Genomic DNA, 19,215 nt, shown 5'->3' on the forward strand with positions numbered 1-19,215 from the left:
ACTTTCATTGTCCTGTTTGGAGACTGTTTGATACAGATCTGAAATGAATTAAATAATAAAAAAAATACTGTAACTAGGGGAACAGCATCTAATTCCAGCGTGCCTTTAATGTTGCCATATCAGCACTTTGACATTCAATTACAGCTCATAAAAAGCATTTTCAACTGAAATCAAATGATAAATCGGCCAATAAGAAGTGAGCAAGCAATTTTCTATCAAAAGTTTTGAAAAATTAGTTGTTTGAATAGTTAAAATAAGTAAATTGGATGGAGTCAGAAGCGAGTGCTTATTTTGCTAAACATACGAGAATTTCTCCTATTTGCTACCTGGCGAAAATATTCAAATTATTTAAAATTTCTAGAAGTTAAGAATTTTAGAAATTAAGAATAATTTAATAATTTAATAATTTAATAATTTAATAATTTAATTATTTAATAATTTAATAATTTAATAATTTAATAATTTAATTATTTAATAATTTAATAATTTAATAATTTAATAATTCAATAATTTAATAATTTAATAATTTAATAATTTAATAATTTAATAAATTAATAATTTAATAATTTAATAATTTAATAATTTAATAATTTAATAATTTAATAATTTAATAATTTAATAATTTAATAATTTAATAATTTAATAATTTAATAATTTAATAATTTAATAATTTAATATTTTAATAATTTAATAATTTAATAATTTAATAATTTAATAATTTAATAATTTAATAATTTAATAATTTAATAATTTAATAATTTAATAATTTAATAATTTAATAATTTAATAATTTAATAATTTAATAATTTAATAATTTAATAATTTAATAATTTCATAATTTCATAATTTAATAATTTAATAATTTAATAATTTCATAATTTCATAATTTAATAATTTCATAATTTCATAATTTCATAATTTCATAATTTCATAATTTCATAATTTCATAATTTCATAATTTCATAATTTCATAATTTAATAGTTTAATAATTTATTAATTAAATTATTTAATAATTTATTTATTTATTTTTAATTTTATGATTTTATAAATAACACCGACCAACAAAGTTTCTGCGCAGGTTCAATTCAAGGGGACCCCAAAAACATGTTTACTTTGTATTTTTCAAAAATTTCAAAAATATTTGGACAGAGCCGAATGGGTTTTCTCCAAAGTTTGTATGGAGAATTAGAGCTGTTCGCTACTCCCACAAACTTCATGCTGCCCCCTCGAGTTGAGCCAGGTTTCAGAATTTTAGAGTTTTATAATTTTTACTTAATTATTGTAAAATTTTTGAATACTAGAATTCCAGAAGTAAAGAATTTCAGAATTTTTGTGTTTGAGATTTAAAAAAAAGTTTTGGCTCGTAGAATTGCAGAATTCAAGAATTATTTTTTTAATTATTTAATTGTTTAGAATTTGTGATTGCATTAGGTTTGGATCCCCCCTCCTGTCCTCCCCCACGCACATTTCCATCGTCCTCTTTTTTCCTCCCGGCACACCTCCACCGTTTAAAAAAACACGACTCACCCCAATCCACTTTCAATCGCAGACCGGTTCCTTCCCGTCCCATCTTCCGGCATGATCCGCCGGGTTAACGATGTTTCACGTTCTCTTCCACCGTCGCGAAGGCTGAAATCAGGAAGTCTGGAACATAATGTTATGATTTATCCGCTCGCCCACTCCGGCCGGAACTTTCCAGCAAAAAAAGGAACACAACTTACCAATCAACCAGCCAAAATCCTCACGAACCTTTACAACAATATTGTTTTTCTGATTTGATCAAGTCCGAACAAGATCAACTGAAGAGAACTGTCAAACTGTTTGCGTCGACGATAATCGACGTCGAATTGAAGGTAAATCGATGGAAAAAACAATGTCGAGCATGTCGAATGTTTGTCGCACGTTTGTCGTCCTTTCGACCAATCGATATCGAAACGGTAAAATCAAAACCGCGCGACAGCTTGTACGACGTGCGACATTTTTCAATCAGGGATGTTGCAGTAAAAAATAGGTATTTGTTTTATTTTTATTTATTTTTAGATGTATTTTTATTGTTAATTGCACTTTTTCAAATACATTCATTAATTTTACTTGTGTGTCGCGATCTCCACGTAGTTTTTGGCGTTGTCTTCCAGTTGGTCTTTCAGCTCATCGCTCGGCATCTTGGCCGGAAGTTTTTGGCGTTGTCTTCCGGGTCCGGAATTTGCCAACCATCTTTTCGAGCCGACGCCAGCGTGCGAGGCAGCATCTTGATCAAGATGGACTATTGCTCCTCGACTAGCCGCAGATACGGCGGGGTGCGGCGCCACCGTTGATGGCCACCGGAGTACGGGACAACGTCGGTTTACGCACTTCCGGAGCAGATGTTTTTGCGGTCGTTACAGCTTCCGTTCATCAAACTGCGTGGGACAACACAAAGATGCTGGTTTGTTAGCAGGATCAGATTGGATTTTTTTTTTGGTTACCTGAAAAAAGATAACGTCATTCGGCTGAATCATCATATCCAAATCATATCTAGAGTTTTGTTGTTGAAACAAAGGGAATCTCATGACAGATATTATACTCAAAAAATCTGTGAAAATTCATAAAATAATTAATTGTGGAATATTCAAAAATTTAACTTTCAATGTAAAATTTTGAAAAAAAAAATTAAAAAAGCAGTTAATTAAAACTTATAAATTTTTAAGAAAATAAAGATAAAAGAAAGTTTAAGACAACAAAAAATTCTAACATTTTAGATTTCAAATCAAAAATCAACATCAACGCATGGTTTTTCTCCAAAGTTTTAGGGAGAAAACCCATCTGGACCTGTTTGAATATTTTTGATTTTTTTAACTTTAAAGTGCATGTGTTTCTGATCCTTTTTTTGATTTTTTTGTGTTTCTGAAGACCCCAAATTCCATGCTTTGAGGATGCTAAGAACTTAAAAGACTTTAAACAATTTTAAAATGTTCGAATGTTTAAATTAATCGTAAAAATTTAAAATATCTGAATAATTTAAAAATGAAATTTAATCTTTGAAATTTTTGAAATTTACAAATATCAAGAATTATAAGAATACACTCAAAACCCGATGGTTTGACACCAACTGTTGTCAAACGAAAGGGGTCACTTTTTAGTTTGACACCCATTCTACAAACGAAAAAGTGACCAACCACCGGGGGCTGAGTGTAATACAATATAAAAATTTAGGAGATTAAAAATTGTAGAACCTAAGTATTTCAATATTATAAAATTTTTAGAACTTAGAGTTTTAGAACTTTAAAATAATGAAATACTAAAATTCTTAAATTCTATAAATCTTTAATTCTAAAATTTTAAAATCCTAAAATTCTAAAATTCAAAAAAAAAAATATTTTTAAATCCTAAAATTAGAAAAAAATGATAAAATTTAAAATTTGATAATTTCAGAATATTAGAACTTTAGAATTTTGGCATTTTAGAATTATGGAATTTTGGAGTTTTGGAGAATTTTAGAATAATTTTGGAATTTTAGAAATTTTAGAATTGTAGAAATTTTAGAATTATAGAATTTTAGAATTTTAGAATTTTAGAATTTTAGAATTTTAGAATTTTAAGAATTTTAAGAATTTTAGAATTTTAGAATTTTAGAATTTTAGAATTTTAGAATTTTAGAATTTTAGAATTTTAGAATTTTAGAATTTTAGAATTTTAGAATTTTAGAATTTTAGAATTTTAAATTTTAGAATTTTAGAATTTTAGAATTTTAGAATTTTAGAATTTTAGAATTTTAGAATTTTAGAATTTTAGAATTTTAGAATTTTAGAATTTTAGAATTTTAGAATTTTAGAATTTTAGAATTTTAGAATTTTAGAATTTTAGAATTTTAGAATTTTAGAATTTTAGAATTTTAAATTTTAGAATTTTAGAATTTTAGAATTTTAGAATTTTAAATTTTAAATTTTAGAATTTTAGAATTTTAAATTTTAGAATTTTAGAATTTTAAATTTTAGAATTTTAGAATTTTAAATTTTAAGAATTTTAAATTTTAGAATTTTAGAATTTTAAATTTTAAATTTTAAATTTTAGAATTTTAAATTTTAGAATTTTAGAATTTTAAATTTTAGAATTTTAGAATTTTAGAATTTTAGAATTTTAGAATTTTAAATTTTAGAATTTTAGAATTTTAAATTTTAGAATTTTAGAATTTTAGAATTTTAGAATTTTAGAATTTTAGAATTTTAGAATTTTAGAATTTTAGAATTTTAGAATTTTAAATTTTAGAATTTTAGAATTTTAGAATTTTAAATTTTAGAATTTTAGAATTTTAGAATTTTAGAATTTTAGAATTTTAAATTTTAAATTTTAAATTTTAAATTTTAAATTTTAAATTTTAGAATTTTAGAATTTTAGAATTTTAAATTTTAGAATTTTAGAATTTTAGAATTTTAGAATTTTAGAATTTTAGAATTTTAGAATTTTAGAATTTTAGAATTTTAAATTTTAGAATTTTAAATTTTAAATTTTAGAATTTTAGAATTTTAGAATTTTAGAATTTTAAATTTTAAATTTTAAATTTTAGAATTTTAGATTTTAGAATTTTAGATTTTAAATTTTAGAATTTTAAATTTTAGAATTTTAGAATTTTAAATTTTAGAATTTTAGAATTTTAAATTTTAGAATTTTAGAATTTTAGAATTTTAAATTTAGAATTTTAAATTTTAAATTTTAGAATTTTAAATTTTAGAATTTTAGAATTTTAAATTTTAGAATTTTAAATTTTAGAATTTTAAATTTTAGAATTTTAGAATTTTAGAATTTTAGAATTTTAGAATTTTAGAATTTTAGAATTTTAGAATTTTAGAATTTTAGAATTTTAGAATTTTAGAATTTTAAATTTTAGAATTTTAGAATTTTAGAATTTTAGAATTTTAAATTTTAGAATTTTAGAATTTTAGAATTTTAGAATTTTAGAATTTTAGAATTTTAGAATTTTAAATTTTAAATTTTAGAATTTTAAATTTTAGAATTTTAGAATTTTAAATTTTAAAATTTTAAATTTTAAATTTTAGAATTTTAAATTTTAGAATTTTAGAATTTTAGAATTTTAAATTTTAGAATTTTAAATTTTAGAATTTTAAATTTTAGAATTTTAGAATTTTAGAATTTTAAATTTTAAATTTTAAATTTTAGAATTTTAGAATTTTAGAATTTTAGAATTTTAGAATTTTAGAATTTTAGAATTTTAGAATTTTAGAATTTTAGAATTTTAGAATTTTAGAATTTTAGAATTTTAGAATTTTAGAATTTTTGAATTTTAGAATTTTAGAATTTGAGAATTTTTTTACCTTTTAGAAAATATTGCTTTTACCTTTTTGTAATCTGCATTTTTTCAATTTGTAATAATTTTAATATAAATATTTTTTTAATATTTCTGCAGACCTTTTAAAAAAATACCTATTTTTTTGTAATCTGCTTTGTTTTCAACCTTTTTTTAAATTAATTTTATTTTTTTCAGTTAAAAAAATATAAAAAAATCTGTAAAATATTATTCAGGATGTTGGTAGTTTTTAAATTTTGAAACTCATCATCGAGATAATCCTGGCGGAGCACTTATGTTAGAGTTTTTTTATTATACAATTCTGAAGTCCAATAATCATAACACCCAATATTAGCATACTTTCCGTCTCCCAAGCTCACTCCCGATACTTTGAAATGCGCCTCTTCTATCATTTCAATGACTTGAAGCAACAGTTCTATTGATAAAAACTTCCGGTGGATCAGAAACACCGCCACGAGATGATTATTCTGTACCCTTTTCTCTTACCTTGGGTAGAACTTTTGACACTCGGTGTTTCATCCTCCTCTCCTTTGGAATGAACCATATCCTCCATAAGCTCGGTTCCTTCCGGTCCCGTCTTCCGCCACGAAGACCTGGCCCACCGGATCCATGTGTCTCGTCCTCCTCCTCCACCGCCACGAAGACCGAATTCTGAATATCTGGAACATAAGAAACTATAATTTGGCCACTTGCCCACTCCGGCCGGAACTTTCCGACAGAAAAAGAAGCACAACTTACCTATCAACCGGTCAAAATCTTTCCGAAGCCCAACATCACGAAAATCGTGACGTCGAATTGAAGGAAAATCGATGGAAAAAACAATGTCGGGCATGTCGAGTGTTTGTCGTCCTTTCGACCAATCGATATCGAAACGGTAAAATCAAAACCGCGCGACAGCTTGTACGACGTGCGACATTTTTCAAACAGGGCAGAACAGCCAAACCCTTGGTGTTACCTTCGTCACGGTCACTGACCTCACCCTTGCCCTTAAGCTGTGCGAGGAGCATGGCAAAGCCCATGAGCTGACCGGAAGTGACAAGAAACAACACCAAGTGACCATCACCATCGAGGACGGAACAGTGTTGGTGAAACTGTTCGACCTTTCGGCGGACGTATCGAACGCCAACGTTGCCAAGTTTCTCGAGCGTTACGGCGATGTTCGTGATGTTTACGAGGAGCAACTCGGCGGCGTCCAGGAATTTGCCGGGGCTTACACCGGTATCCGCGTAGCCAAGATGGTGGTTCGGGAGAACATTGCATCCTGGATCACAATCAACGGCGAAGACACAAAGTGCGTTTATTATACTCAGAAGGCCACCTGTAAACACTGCCATGACTACCTCCACATCGGCGTGGGTTGTGTGCAGAACAAAAACTGCTTGTGCAGAAAACCTTTGCCGACGCCGTCAAGCAACCAGTGAAGCCGCAACAACCGGCGATGCCGCAGCTCAACCCGCAGCAGCCGCTCAACTCGGAGCAGCCGCTGAACCCGCAGCAACCGCTCAACCCGAAGAACCCCAAGCCGAAACCAAACGGCGGGAAGTTGAAGCCAAGCGGTGGTAAGCCCAAGCCGATTTCGGACAACTTCCAAGAAAAACCAACCGACAAGGGAAACGGCTCATCTTTTTTGATGCCCCCACCCCAGGACGTGCAGCCATCGGGCAGTGGGCTTACCCCCGCTGGAGATGCAGGATTTAAAAAATCTGGCGATGGCAAATCCGATGGCAACGATACCGACTCGTCGACCAGCAGCAGAAAACTTCGCCCAAAAGGTAAGAAGATAAAATACAACGAAGACAACGACGACGACGACGAGGAAGACGAGGAAGAAGAATTACAATTTTCGATTTCTCGTCTTACAACCTTGGAACTATAAACATCAAAAATATCACCAACGCCAGAAACGTCGACGCCCTGCGAATCTTCATCTGCACGCTAGAGCTAGACATCGTTTTTCTACAAGAAGTTGAAAACGAGCAAATTGCGATCCCCGGTTTCAACGTTATCTGCAACGTGGACCACGCCAGGCGCGGAACCGCGATTGCTTTAACCCTTTCGAGCCTGATGGGTCATATATGACCCAAATATCAAAATTTTCAAAACTAGCCTATACTTTTCGTATGGTCATAAGAATCATTTTCCCATCATTAACTAAAAAAATATTTTTTTGAAAATTCTGGCCTGAAAGGGTTAAAAGAACACGTTGAAAAGAGTTTGGACGGCCGCCTCATTGCGCTGCGTGTCCAAAACACAACGCTCTGCAATGTGTATGCTCCGTCGGGTACCGCACTCCGTGCCGAGCGCGAGCGATTTTTCAATGGTACGCTCGCGTACCACCTTCGGCACAACACCGATCACATCGTCCTCGCCGGCGATTTCAACTGCGTGCTACGACCGTGCGATTCCACGAGCTCGAACCCGAGCGTAGTACACAACGCCGAATCCAGACTCGACCGCGTGTATGTGAGCGCGGGACTGTGCGATCAGCTGAGAGCTGCCGCGACACATGTGAGTTCATTCACGGATCACAAAGCACTGACCGTGCGAATCTGCCTCCCCACCTCGGCGGCGAACGCGGCCGTGGGTTTTGAGTTTGCGCCCCACCTGCTGACCCAGGAAAACAAAGAGGAGCTCGCTGTACGGTGGCAGTACTGGACGCGCCAGCGAAACCGGTACCGAACTGCGCTGGAATGGTGGGTTTCTTTTGCAAAACCGAAAATCAAGTCATTCTTCAAATGGAAGTCGAACGAAGTTTACCGTGCCCTCCATGCGCGGCACCAGCAGCTGTACGCAGAACTGCGGGAGGCGTACGACGGCTACTATCAGAATCCTGCTATGCTCACCACCATTCACCGTGTGGAGGCGCAGATGCTGACGTTGCAGCGCGAGTTCTCGCAGAATTTTGCGCGTGTGAACGAAACCCGCGTGGCTGGCGAGAGCCTGTCCACGTTCCAGCTGGGGGAAAGACAGCGGAAAAAGACAACGATCACGCGTCTTATAAATGCGCGCGACGAAATTCTACAAACACAACCCGAAATTGAGCAGCACGTGCTCCAGTACTTCACCGAGCTGTATGCCGCAGACCCTGCGAGAGCACCAGACATCGGCCTCGGTTGCGAGAGAATTATCCCCGTCGACGACGACGGCAACGCGGGTCTCGTGGAAGAGATCACGCTCGAGGAGATAAAATTAGCCATAACTACCAGCCCCAAACGTAAATCACTGGGGGGCGATGAGCGACGGCCGAGTTTTTGAACTGGGCGTTTGACGTCATCTACCGCGAACTGCACGCTGTGATGAATGAACTGCTGGTGTCGCCCGTACCAGCAGAATTCTCCGAAGGGACCATCGTGCTCGTGGTAAAAAGCGGTCGGAGCGCAGAGAACATCTCCTCATAGCGTCCCATCAGTCTGTGTAATACAGACACCCGAGTCTTCAGCCGTATCATGCGGCAACGTTTGACCAGGGTGCTACAGGCGCACAACGTTCTCACCGACTCGCAGAAGTGCGGAGAGCGCCGGAGCATCTTCCAGGCCACTCTCGCGCTGAAGGACCGAATCGCCAGTCTGCGGCACGAAAGGTAAAGGGTAAGTTGATCTCTTTGACCTCGACCACGCTTTCGATCGAGTATCACTGCCCTTCCTTTACCGCACGATGCTCTCTCTCAGGATCAACCCCGACTTCGTGTCTCTGCTGGAGAGACATTTCACCTGAGCTGGATCCCGCATTCTTCTTAATGGGTGTGGCGGTATCAGCCGTCGTCGTAAACCCTGCCACTGCTGGACGACGATCATCGAAGATGACCATCATCACTACTTTGTCCATTCGCTGGGCAATACCTTTTTGTTCTGCGCTTCTCGCATTCTTGTGTGCACACACACTTTCTGTGTACACCACCACGAAGACACTGGAGCGGACGTGTCCGTCATTCCGAGAGGATTGCGTTCAGCTGGAGCAAAACCGACCTCGATGCAATTATTCGCTGCAAAGAGAGTTTTCGTGGCAATTCCTCATCGCCGACGTAACCTCGGGCATTATCGGCGTTAACTTCATCAGCCACCACGATCTGCTGATCGACCTGAAGCGAAAGCGGCTCATCGACAACACCACTCGGTTGGAAGCGGCTGGCGTATTGGCACGAACCAACGGACGTGCCATCAAAACGTTCAGTGCCCAGTCCCCTACGCAGAGGTGCTCGCCGAGTTTCCAACCATCACGCGTCTTGCGCCACCCGGAACGGTGAGCAAATCAGCAGTTTTTCATCGAATCGAGACAACGGGGCAACCAACCTTCTCCCGTCCAAGACGTTTGCCGCCGGACAAGCTGGTAGCCGCGCGAGCCGAGTTCGAGCACCTGATGAAGCTTGGAATATGCCGCCCATCCAGCAGCAACTGGGCGAGCCCACTCCACATGGTGAAAAAGGCTGACGGCTCATGGCGGCCGTGTGGGGACTACCGAGCGCTGAACGCCCAAACTTTACCGGACAGATACCCGCTGCCGTATCTCCAGGATTTCACCACCATTTTGCAAGGTAAAACCATTTTCTCTAAAATCGACTTGCAAAAAGCTTTCCACCAGGTGCCCATTCACCCCGAAGACATCCAGAAGACGGCTATCACAACACCGTTTGGCTTGTTTGAGTTCGTGTTTATGACCTTCGGACTTCGAAATGCGGCTCAAACGTTCCAGCGCATTATCCACGAGGTCGTCCGAGGACTCGACTTCGTGTTCCCGTACGTTGATGACATTTTCATCGTGTGGAGGTAGGTTTGGCATTTGCGAGCTCCGCTATGGTCTTGGATAATTCCTCGACCTTCGCTAAGAGCACCGTGTTCTGCTCCCTTAGAGCGTGGAATTCGCTCAGGGGTACCTGGTCCTCTACTTCTATGGAATGGTGGGAGTCATTGTGGACTTCTAAGGCTTTGACCCTCCAACAATAACCTTCCGCTCTCTCTGTGCTGGCCTCGTTAGCGAGGGTGTTGTACTTCGATCGCATCTCCTTCCATAGTTCCTCCGCATGACGCACTAGCACCGTGAGTGACAAGCCAGATCTTGTAATGTCACTCCTAATGTTGCCAGCGCTTCGGATGTAATCGTTGAGCCTTGAGACTTCCTCGAAGGCGTAGTAGACGTTAGTCCTGCTACCTTCGGGCAGTAGGTCGCTAAGCACAACGTGTGCTCTCGCTCGTATTGCCTCACTGTCCACGGTGGCAGGAACTCTTTTCCTACGTTCGATCTTGGGCAGCAGGCTCATGCGTTCGGGTTTGGGCAGACGGCTCTGGAGTTTGGTCAGATCCTTTAGCCCTACCCTGACTCGTTTTGGATCCTCGTCTATCGACTCCTTGGAAGTGTTCGCTTAGAGGATCCCGCAGCGGGCTCTTCGAATTGCCGTACCCCATCCCTAAGGAAGCGGAAAACGGGCAATGCTGGTCCAATCAGCTTGCTCGGGGCTGAGGCCTCAAGCCAGTTCGCCATCACGACGGCCGGTCCTACTAAGGCAGGCTGGGGGGTGTGCCCCGCAGGCTCCGCGTTTTCCACCGGGCTTACTTCTTTTTCCGATGCTTGGGGTGCATCAGAACCCTATGTTGTTTGTTCGAAATTTGTCATCATTTTTGAATCCCACGAGTCGCTAGGGAAGTACACGGTCCGCCGCGCCAGTGCCCTGCCGTGGCGCGGTAAGGGCTACATTACTGATGGTGTGCGCCCTGGTGCCCCACATGCTCCGTTAGCGACTAGGAATTTATTGAACCCCCCTAGCCATGCATCCCTCTACACGGGTCACGTCACATCTTGGATTCGGGGTTTGGTGGGGTTTTGGGCTGTAGATTGGGGAGTGGTATTTGGGAACGGGATTGGGAAGTGGGGATGGGAAGTGGTACTCTGTATGGCTTTTTACGAGCTGAAAGCAGAGGACAACATACAACTCAACGTTTCAACTTTTCCCGGGCTTACGACCGGCAGTTCCAGTTCACGATGATTTCCCTTGATGCGTTACAATCACTTATGATTTTAACACGTAATCAGTGTGTGTGTGTGTGTGTGTGTGTGTGTGTGTGTGTGTGTGTGTGTGTGTGTGTGTGTGTGTGTGTGTGTGTGTGTGTGTGTGTGTGTGTGTGTGTGTGTGTGTGTGTGTGTGTGTGTGTGTGTGTGTGTGTGTGTGTGTGTGTGTGTGTGTGTGTGTGTGTGTGTGCAACCAACCAAACGGGACCACGCGGTCGCTTCTTACAAATTGAGTTGTTTCCATGTATTTTTAGATCTACATTCTATACATGCAAATTACTCGCATAGGCATTTGGAAGGTGTCTGCCGAGCTTCGGTGACCCATTTCTACGCTGGCTAGCCGAGCGCGAGGTACTTCAGCTTTATCGACAAGTCCCGCCCTGAAGAACGTTGGCACCAATCGGGTTCAAACGTTATTTAGAACTTCCGAACCCTTGTCAAATGGACAAGGACCCAGCGCGTATATAGTTGATAGCAACAGTATTCCTAATTCCAGTTATAGCTCACCAAGTCGCGATGGCCTAGTGGTTAGCATTTTTGCTTACCAATCCAAAGGACGGGGGATCGAACCCCGACTCGAGATTTATATTTCCTATACTTTCTCGTTGGGAGCAGATGGGAATCGAACCCAGGACCATTCGCTTACAAAGCGAACACCGTAACCAGTCAGCGACGGCCGCTCCTTGTTGAATACATAATTCAACCATTAATTCTGAAATGATTTGAACATTGATTCTGGATTAGGCACAAGTATAGTTTTTAGTGATTAAGGTATTGTTTAGATTTATATAAATCAATCATTATATAAAACTAATTAACCTGAAACCATCATTTTTTTTTTATTTTACATGTAGCCCTTCAAATTTTAATTGTCGGTTCAAAAGTGTATATTTGTGAGTGTATGTGTGTGTGGGGGACTCGGTACGTACCGCTGCTTTTCCGCTGACGACGACGATCTGCTACTCAGCCAGTCCGCTGGCCGCGAGCTGATGAAGCACCGGTGCTGGTTCTCGACGTGGTGGGGTGGACGGTAGGTAGAGTACGGCTTAGGGGCCAGGCCTTCCTTCCTTGACTGGATCGGCCGATCGGGGACCTGCCCACGTTGACCAAACCGAGAGGGGGAATATACGCTCCTTTGGAATGAGAGCCACGAGGGCCCGAGCGTGCTCCTTGGAAATTATGGTCCACGGACCAGAGCAACTGATGATCTTTGACGATTAGACGCAGTAAACCGGCTCCTCCGCGCTTACGCAAACTGGGCCGAAGATCGAGCGATCTGGCGGTCAAGCGGCGTGCTTTACTCGCAAAATGGCGTTTACGCCAAAGGACAAAAGGTCCTGTAGGACAATGGGGAGAAGTGATTAATTTTTAGCCGTACTACTAGGTAGGGTAGTTTAGCTTAAGTCGTCCTTCCGCATAGCCGAATACGGGGTTTAGAACATACCTGAAAGACTGGAGGTGCACTCGCACAAATTTCCACCACTTTCACTTCTAGTCCTTCGCTCTACTTTTTTCTAACGGTATAGATCGCTCACTTGCCTGGGAGAATGTGACCGTTGGCGGTCTAATTCTCGTCCCTTCAAGCCTTTTGGTCGGTGACACGACATTACGTCACGTGACACCCATCACTTTTGGGCGTTGTCTACCACCCCCTTTGCGATGTTTTAAGACGAAGACAATACTGTCGCTGGTTGTTGGTTTGTCCCACAGTTTGTGTGTTGTTACAGTGTGTTAACGTTCGCATTTATTTTTGGTTTATTGATGTTGAAGAATGAAGGACTTATAACGAGTGGTTACAAAGTTCATCCGCCCAAAAAGCCCCAAACGTCTTGGCTCGCCTTCGATACGCCTCTTATACACAATTCGTCCGCTTGTGAGGTAGGTCCGCCAGCGGGTCGCCCTCGATACGCTTCGCATATAAAGTTCATCCGCCCGAAGGCCAAACCGCCTTGGCCCGCCCTCGATTCGCCTTTCATACAAATTTCATCCGCCCAAGCAGAATACCCGTTCAGGTTCCTTCAGGATTCTGATTGTGTTGTTTCAAGTTCATCTAAAACTGAAAAAAACGTTAATTAATCCACCCTTAGGTGGTTGATGCCTTCCTCACATTCGTTGGAAGGTAATTTAATTACCTATTCAAAGATAGGTCGCATGATATATTGGACAACGTTTTCATCAAAATATCTGAGATCCGGCCTCTAAAATGTGTATAAATAACACTTATGTGCTTATAACTTTTGGTATGATTGTCAGATCTTCAATGTTTTGGACGCGTTGGAAAGGTCTTTTGATTCCCTATTCAACGACAGGTTGCATGATAGATCCGGACAACGTTTTCATCATGATATCTGAGATCCGGCTTCCAAAAAGTACATAAATAACACTTAAGTGCTAATAACTTTTGATAGGGTTGTCAGATCTTCAATGTATTGGTCGCGTTGGAAAGGTCTTTTAAATACCTTTCTAAAAATGTACAACATGCCAGGTTTTCTTACAAAAACCACCCTTTTTACAATCTTTCGGACTTTTGTTAAAATCGTTTTTTTAGCATTACTTTTGAAGTACTTAACCAAACTGCATAATTTTTAATAGCGACTTAGGGGACCCCAAGACGGATCGAATGACGCCAAAATGGACAAAATCGGTTCAGCCAGTGTCGAGATAATCCAGTGCAAATTTTTTGATCAACATCCCACCACACACACAGACATTTGCTAACAATTTGATTCTGAGTCGATAGGTATACATGAAGGTGGGTCTTGCAGGTCAAATTGAGAAGTTCAGTTTTCGAGTGATTTTATAGCCTTTCCTCAGTAAGGTGAGGAAGGCAAAAAACAAAGTGCCTTATATAGAAATGCAGATGTTTGTAGATTCTTGTGTGCTGAAATGTAGAAATAAAACAAAAACATGAAAAAAAATTTCAGGCACATTCCCTGCACATCCAGCTGAGTTTTGTTCTCAATGCATCTTACGTGCGTTGTTTATTCATTTCGGTGAAATGAAGAAAAAAAATAAAGAATCAACATAATCAACAAATTTGTTGCGAAGATTTTTCATTTCCTGAAAATAAAAATAATTATTGACGTGCAAAAACTAAATTACCGTAAACTGGGGTGACTTTGATAGCCCGGGGCTACTTTGATAGGTTTTTCAAATGCCCGTCAAATTAATATCTAAACATTTTTGAGAGTTTTGAGTGTGTAAGCATCAAGGGTCCTGATTGTTCAAAATCAACCACTCCATTCGCGAGCACAAATAGCAGGCGACGCGATACTGCCCTGATGAATTCCTACTGTTTGTCACTTTCTCACCATTCGCTCCCGAACACTCTCGCTTCTACTCTCCTTCTCTCTCTGATCGGCTCAGTCTCCGAACGGCTCAGGCAGGCCGAACGTCACCGATCACTCTGAACTGAAAACATTTTTTCTTTGATGCGCTGCGTTATACTCATTCATTTGGGTTGCCTAAAATCAATGTTATCAATTAAATTGTGCATTTATTTTGATTTCATAACATTATAGACACCATTCAAAGAAACTTCCACCAAGAAAAAATCAAATTGATGGCAAACTGAGGGCGTGAAGACAAAAAGACTGCCGCGCTGGCATTTTGTGAGAATGGCTCTTCGCTGAGCATGGTAGTGTGTGAGTGTCGTCGAGCGACGGAGTAGGCAAAAATTTTCACGATGTATTTGTTCGCTGAGTGAACAGTTCGGGCCACTCGCTGGCTGCTTGCGAGTATCATTCGCTCATGAATGCTAGCGGGTTAGAATAGGCGACGACTGGATAGGCGATGAGTGAGTGGTTTCTGTTCATTGAACCGAAAATCAGGACCCTTGCCCACAATTTTTAAAAGCCAGATCTGTAGCCGTGGGGTCGGAGACGAACATTTTATTTTTCGATTCACAATTTTCGACCAGTAAATGTGGTCAAAGCCATTTTTGGAGGTATTTTTTGGACTATTTTACAGATAACACTATCAAATTTAAAGAATTCAGTATCAAACAAAAAGCCATTCGAAAACATGCGCCATAAACTGTATGGGCCCAAATTTTGAAGCTTTTCCAAAATGTATTTCCAGAGATATAGCGATTTTAGTGTTTTTCGTCTTATTTTTACCCTATTTTTTCCTATTAAATTTTTGGATTTATACAAAATTATATACTGAACATCAAATTCGAAGTCCCGGCTCGTTCTCGGTCGAAAGCTCGACAAGTCGTCAAGTCGAAGCTTCAACGCCAGCGCTTTTACGCTTGCGCGTTTTACGATGCGCGTGAAAGTGTTCTTTCTGGCTTCTCATAATTGATCGACAAAGTGCAATAGCGATACCTATTTTTTTAAGTTAATCATAGACTAACATTATAGACTGAGTACCCTTTATTTTTTTCTAATAATGTCAATCCAATATGTTTTTCTTAATTAAATTCAAATGTCTTGCGACAAATAATGTACTTCTGAAATTAAAAAAAATGGCATTTGAGGTTTAGCCTTTAAAGATTCGAAGCTTTAGGTAAAATTCTCACTGAATGGTATCATTATGTTTTGGAAAAATAATTGCACCAATATATTTCTCGGAGTTTCATCATTTTGTAAGAAAGGCTCTATTGCACCTCTGGTGATATTAAATCGGGTTTTTGTATGTTTGTATGGAAATTTGGTGGACATTTTGGTAAAAAGTTTATCTTTCCCAGTTACTTTAAGGGAAACCTCTTGAAGAGTATCGGGGTGGCATTTACAAAGCGGATTTTGTGGCAATGTTTACTAAATTTATGTTAATTTTTGTGTGTGAATGTTAACACTCCAACCCAGTCAAATCAATCCGAATTCTGAAACGGGATCTAATTAGAATCGTATACAAATTCCGTTTCAAACGCAACAACCGGTTCCGTGTTCGAACCGGTTGTTGCGTTTGAAACGGAATTTGTATAAGATTCTAATTAGATCCCGTTTCAGAATTCGGATTGATTTGACTGGGAAAGGTTGCGGGTTCAGTGCCAGCAGTGGAGGCGATTAGTGGTGCAGCAGCGATTTTTGTCTTTCTTTTGTTTGACTTTTTCTAGGTGTGCATGATGCAGGACGTGGGTAGGAAGTAATTTCAATTACTTTCAATTATCAGTTCAGTGGCAACAGTATCATTTTAAATTGAGTTTTACATTTTTTTTACAGCTTCCTGGATCATTTATATTTTTTTTTACAGCATCCCAGAATCATCTTTAAAATTACTGCTTATTTGTATTTATCTTTCCACTGTAAGATTTATTTTTATTTTCATATCTACCATTCCCCCCATACAATATATCATGAGTTTTTTTTAAAAGGACCTTTAACTTTTTGTCTTCCATATGTTTATAGGACCTTTTCAAAAAAAAACTCTAGATATAATAAAATTGAATGACAAAAAAAAACATGGGGTGTAATCTAATCATATGTTCTGCCAGGATACTTTCCTCGGATTAGCTGCGCTTGTGTTCGATTAGATTAGAGTAGAATTGTTAACATTCAATACGTTGCCTTTTTATATGTAATACCAATAATACATGAACATTTTTAATACCGTAAACTGGGGTGACTTTGATGGCCCGGGGTGACATTGATAGAAATATGATTTGGCCATTAATTTTGATACATCCAATATTACAGTCACATTTTTGCATATATGTTCGATAATAAGCTATCCCTTAATGCTTACCAAGGGTCCTGATTTTCGGTTCAATGAACAGAAACCACTCACTCATCGCCTATCCAGTCGTCGCCTATTCTAACCCGCTAGCATTCATGAGCGAATGATACTCGCAAGCAGCCAGCGAGTGGCCCGAACTGTTCACTCAGCGAACAAATACATCGTGAAAATTTTTGCCTACTCCGTCGCTCGACGACACTCACACACTACCATGCTCAGCGAAGAGCCATTCTCACAAAATGCCAGCGCGGCAGTCTTTTTGTCTTCACGCCCTCAGTTTGCCATCAATTTGATTTTTTCTTGGTGGAAGTTTCTTTGAATGGTGTCTATAATGTTATGAAATCAAAATAAATGCACAATTTAATTGATAACATTGATTTTAGGCAACCCAAATGAATGAGTATAACGCAGCGCATCAAAGAAAAAATGTTTTCAGTTCAGAGTGATCGGTGACGTTCGGCCTGCCTGAGCCGTTCGGAGACTGAGCCGATCAGAGAGAGAAGGAGAGTAGAAGCGAGAGTGTTCGGGAGCGAATGGTGAGAAAGTGACAAACAGTAGGAATTCATCAGGGCAGTATCGCGTCGCCTGCTATTTGTGCTCGCGAATGGAGTGGTTGATTTTGAACAATCAGGACCCTTGATTGTGGGTTTTACGAGCGGTTTTCCAGTGATGGAAGACACAAATTTTTAAGAGCGGATACAGACATCGGCCATGTATTTCAGAAAAAGAGCTCTCAAAAATCAGACTTTGAGTTCCGGGTTTCGGGCCAAAATTCAATCGAAAGAGCGCATCTAAACCTTCAATTTAGTAATAGGATTTTTTCCTGGGACGAATCCTCGCCGTGCACGAATTTTTTAGATTTCTGAAAAAAGCGTTTTTCCAAAAGCAAACCTTAAACCTTTCTTTTGTAAGAAAGGCAAAAAGTCAAACGCTCTCAAATAAAAGTGCGGAATCCAATCGATGTAAAATTTGCTGAGAAGTTTGATCGAGTCGTGAACACTCAGTTAGAAAGATAAATTTAAGTGAAATTACAAATAAATCCTTGGGGAGAATTATTCTGAATGACCCCTTACCTTTTTTGAGAAATTTACTCTGTATATAAAGAAAAATCATACAGCTATAACTTTTGAACCAACCGTCTGATCAATACCAAAATTTACTCGAATACAATTCATACCAAATGCTTTCGACCGAGAACGAGCCGGGACTTCGAATTTGATGTTCAGTATATAATTTTGTATAAATCCAAAAATTTAATAGGAAAAAATAGGGTAAAAATAAGACGAAAAACACTAAAATCGCTATATCTCTGGAAATACATTTTGGAAAAGCTTCAAAATTTGGGCCCAAACAGTTTATGGCGCATGTTTTCGAATGGCTTTTTGTTTGATACTGAATTCTTTAAATTTGATAGTGTTATCTGTAAAATAGTCCAAAAAATACCTCCAAAAATGGCTTTGACCACATTTACTGGTCGAAAATTGTGAATCGAAAAATAAAATGTTCGTCTCCGACCCCACGGCTACAGATCTGGCTTTTAAAAATTGTGGGTTTTACGAGCGGTTTTCCAGTGATGGAAGACACAAATTTTTAAGAGCGGATACAGACATCGGCCATGTATTTCAGAAAAAGAGCTCTCAAAAATCAGACTTTGAGTTCCGGGTTTCGGGCCAAAATTCAATCGAAAGAGCGCATCTAAACCTTCAATTTAGTAATAGGATTTTTCCTGGGACGAATCCTCGCCGTGCACGAATTTTTTAGATTTCTGAAAAAGCGTTTTCCAAAAGCAAACCTTAAACCTTTCTTTTGTAAGAAAGGCAAAAAGAACAAATCAAATCATAAGACTGGTTGCAACGCGGCTCTACTTTGTTCTAACTGTTTCATTTTTCAAATAGAACTGAAACAGACCACCCGCAACGCGGAGTTGCAGTTTTATTTTTCGAGCAGTATTTTGAAACCGGAATAAAACTGCTCGACGAGTTTGTTTCAAACGTGAGACGATTTGGAACTGGAATAGAACTCAGTTTCAAAAAAAAATCAGATATATAGAGATATCCACGTATTCTTACACACACACTATGATGCTGTGTTGATAATCATACGCACACAATTAAAAGCATTTTTTTGAAACAACATTTAGATCAGCGCGTTGCGAGCACCGTGTTCTACACAGAAAAAAAAAATCCGGTAAATTTACATCATTTATGATGTACCAAAAGTGCACGTCATAAAT

The 19,215-nt window shown here is 38.5% G+C and overlaps 1 protein-coding gene across 7 annotated transcripts in view; it reads left to right on the forward strand.

The window, feature by feature from the left end:
• Positions 1 to 19,215, forward strand: part of LOC119770455 (nose resistant to fluoxetine protein 6) — a 241,576-nt gene that overhangs the window by 142,504 nt on the left and 79,857 nt on the right. The gene's annotated exons all lie outside the window — the stretch shown is intronic.

Source organism: Culex quinquefasciatus, chromosome 3 (assembly GCF_015732765.1).
Source record: "Culex quinquefasciatus strain JHB chromosome 3, VPISU_Cqui_1.0_pri_paternal, whole genome shotgun sequence".
In the NCBI taxonomy this organism is placed as follows: Eukaryota; Metazoa; Arthropoda; class Insecta; order Diptera; family Culicidae; genus Culex; species Culex quinquefasciatus.